This window comes from Nicotiana attenuata, chromosome 1 (genome assembly GCF_001879085.1).
Source record: "Nicotiana attenuata strain UT chromosome 1, NIATTr2, whole genome shotgun sequence".
NCBI classification, from domain to species: domain Eukaryota; kingdom Viridiplantae; phylum Streptophyta; class Magnoliopsida; order Solanales; family Solanaceae; genus Nicotiana; species Nicotiana attenuata.
The window spans coordinates 19,534,195-19,538,341 of record NC_031989.1 but is presented as its reverse complement, the minus strand read 5'-3'; positions in this window follow the sequence as shown (position 1 = coordinate 19,538,341).

Here is a 4,147-nt window from a genome sequence, read left to right as displayed (position 1 = left end):
TATATACAGCGGAATCGAAATACAAAACAGATAAACTATATGGTAGGGAAAACATGCTGTGGAGAGTATAATAAATTCCAATTAAGAGTTGTCCAATAATAAAGGAATACAGCACAACTCAATAGTACGTAATGAAACAGAATTCAACTAGTGCACGACATCACCCTTCGTGCTTTTACTCTCGTCCTCACCAAGCAATAACATGTTCACGGCATCACCCTTCGTGCTTTTACTCTCATTCCTCACATATATCAATAGAATCGGCACGGAATGGTACATCATGCGGCACGGCATCACCCTTCGTGCTTTAACACTCTTTCTCATAATAAGCAAACAATGCACGGCATCACCCTTCGTGCTTTACACTCTTTCCTTACCATAAACAAACAGTGCATGGCATCACCCTTCGTGCTTTAACACTCTTTCTCACCCAATCAACAATCACAAACAAGGGCAAGGGAATAAATAAACAATAATAAAAATCCCGGCAAGGGTACAATATCAATAACCATCAACGTCCCGGCAAGGGAATAAATCATTAACTCTTTCCTTTCTTTCACTTTCATCTCATAGTTCCCATTATCACTTGAGCCAATGCTCCAAAGAGTTTCTTATCTCATATACCTTCACAATTTGTATTTCAGTCTGAGCCAATGCTCCACGAAGTTTCAAGATCATAATTTCTTTCACAAGGTCTTTACAACATATAGAAATCACCATTTAAGCATGGAAGGCATAACAACAACCAAACTATTCGCAAATAAGGACTCACGGTCATGCTTGACACCCATGTATAGGTACTCGTCACCATGCCAATACATCGTACTCCACAATTAGCAAGTTACAAATAAGACTCAACTCCTATTCCCTCAAGTTAGGGTTAAACCAAACACTTACCTCGATGCCTTGAACTCAACTCAAGCCTCTACTATGGCTTTACCCCATAATTCCACCTCCAATCCGCTCGAATCTAGCCACAAATTACTTAATTACATTAATAAACACTAAATGAATCAATTTGAATGCATAAAAATGAATTTCCCAAAGTTTTTCCCAAAAATTCCAAAATTGCCCCCGGGCCTATGTGGTCAAAACCCGAGGTTCGAACCAAAACCCGGTTCCCATTCCCCCACGAACTCAAATATGTAATTTGTTTTGAAATCGGACCTCAAATTGAGGTCCAAATCCCTAATTTTAGAAAAACCTAGGTTCTACCCAAACCCCCCAATTTCACCCATGAAAATCTTTGATTTTAAGTGGAAAACATGTTAAATGATGTTAATGATTGAAAGAGTTAAGTAAAAATTGACTTACAAATGATTTGGGGTGAAACTTGTTCTTGAAAAATCGCCTAAGGAGTTGTATTTTGGAAGTGGGGGTGAAAAATGACTTGAAATTCGTCTAAGTATGAAAAATGCAGGTTGCAGATATGGGAAATGCGAAGTTAGGTTCGCAATTGCGAACCCTGCAGGCTTGGGAAATGCGACATTACTGTTCGCATTTGCTAACTCAGGCTGACCAGGGGACCTTCGCATTTGCGAATTGGGTCTCGCATTTGCGAACCAGTGACCGTCGCATTTGCGACGCCTGGATTCGCATTTGCGAACCTTGGCCTGCCTAGGCTGGTTTCGCATTTGCGAACCAACCTCCGCATTTGCGATAGCTGGACCTTCGCATTTGCGAACTCTGGCTTCGCAAATGCGAAACCTGCAGATCAGCTGATACCAGATTTTTTTCCAAAATGAAAAATGCAATCCGTCACCAATCCAAAGCTCACCCGAGCCCTCGGGGATCCAAACCCAATATACACACAACCTCAAAAACATCCTACGGACTTACTCGTGCGATCAAATCGCCAAAATAACATCAAAAACAACGGATCAAACCTCAAAACTCATGAATTCTTCCAAATTTTCATAAGACATCAATTTTCCATTTTAGGTCTGAAACACATCAAACGACGTCCGATTTCAACCAAACTTTACAGAAAGCGCTTAAACCATATATAAGACTTGTACCGGGCGCCTGAACCAAAATACGGGCCCGATACCACAGTCTTTTAATCATATTTCATTTTCATTTTCCTTAATCATTTTCAGAAAACAATTTCACACAAAAATTCATTTCTCGGGCTTGAGACTTCGGAATTCGATTCCGGGCATACGCCCAAGTCCCATATTTTCCTAGGGATCCTCCGGGACCGTCAAATCACGGGTTCAGGTCCGTTTATCCAAAATGTTGATCGAAGTCAAATATATTCATATTAATATCAAAATTTAACATTTTTCACACAGAATTATATTTAAGCTTTCCGGCTCCGCGCCCGGACTGTGCACGCAAATCGAGGCAACCCCAAATGAGATTCTCAAGGCCTCAGAAGCGCGGAATGAATAAGAAACAGGTGATGACCCTTTGGGTCGTTACATTCTCCACCTCTAATACAACCGTTCATCCTCGAACGACAAAAGAAAGAAGTACCTGAGTCGGGAAAAAGATGAGGATATCGACTCCGCATATCAGACTCGGACTCCCAGGTCGATGCCTTAGGATGCTGACCTCTCCACTGAACACGAATAGAAGGAAAGCTCTTGGATCTCAACTGACGAACCTTCCAGTCTAGGATAGCTACCGGCTCCTCCTCATAGGACAAATCCTTGTCCAACTGGACAGTGCTGAAGTCTAACACGTGGGCTGGATCGCCGTGATACCTCCTAAGCATGGATACATGAAAAATTGGATGCACGACTGATAAGCTAGGCGGCAATGCAAGTCTATAAGCCACCTCTCCCACTCGATCAAGAATCTCAAACGGACCAATGTACCTAGGGCTAAGCTTGCCCTTCTTCCCAAATCTCATCACGCCCTTCATAGGCGACACTCGGAGCAATACCCGCTCACCAACCATGAAAGCTACATCTCGAACCTTACGATCTGCATAGCTCTTTTGCTTGGACTGAGCTGAACGAAGCCTATCCTGAATGATCCTAACCTTGTCCAAGGCCTCCTGAACAAATCCGTACCTATCAACCGAGCCTCTCCCGGCTCAAACCATCCAATCGGAGACCGACACCGCCTACCATACAAAGCCTCATAAGGATCCATCTGGATGCTCGACTGGTAGCTGTTGTTGTAGGCAAACTCCGCTAACGGCAAGAACTGATCCCACGAACCTCCAAAGTCAATAACACAAGCTCGAAGCATATCCTCCAAAATCTGAATAGTCCGCTTGGACTGACCGTCCGTCTGGGGATGAAATGTTGTGCTCAACTCAACCCGTGTGCCCAACTCTCGCTGGACTGCTCCCCAGAAGCGCGAGGTAAACTGCGTACCCCGATCCAAAATGATAGATGCCGGCACACCATGAAGGCGAACAATCTCCCGGATATAAATCTCAGCTAATCTCTCGGATGAATAGGAGACTGCCACAGGAATGAAATGCGCTGACTTGGTCAGCCTATCCACAATGACCCAAACTGCATCGAACTTCTTCCGAGTCAATGGAAGTCCGGTAACGAAGTCCATAGTGATCCTCTCCCACTTCCACTCGGGAAGCTCAATCCTCTGAAATACACCACCAGGCCTCTGATGCTCGTACTTAACCTGCTGACAATTCAAACAACGAGCCACATATGCTACGATATCCTTCTTCATTCTACGCCACCAATAATGCTGCCGCAAATCCTGATACATCTTCGCGGCGCCCGGATGAATAGAGTACCGGGAACTATGGGCCTCCTCTAAGATCAACTCTCGAAGGCCATCCACATTAGGCACACAAACTCGCCCTTGCAATCTCAAAACTCCATCCGCATCTAAGGTAACCTGCTTGTCACCTCATCGCTGCACCGTGTCTCTAAGGACACACAAATGGGGATCGTCAAACTGCCGATCACGGATACGCTCCAATAATGAAGAATGAGCGACCGTGCAAGCTAATAATCGGCTAGGCTCAGAAATATCCAACCTCACAAATCGATTGGCCAAGGCCTGAACATCCAAAGCAAGCGGCCTCTGGCTGACCGGAATATAAGCAAGACTACCCATGCTGGCTGACTTTCTACTCAACGCATCGGCCACCACGTTGGCCGTCCCCGGATGATATAAAACTGGTAACATCATAATCTTTCAATAACTCCAACCACCTCCT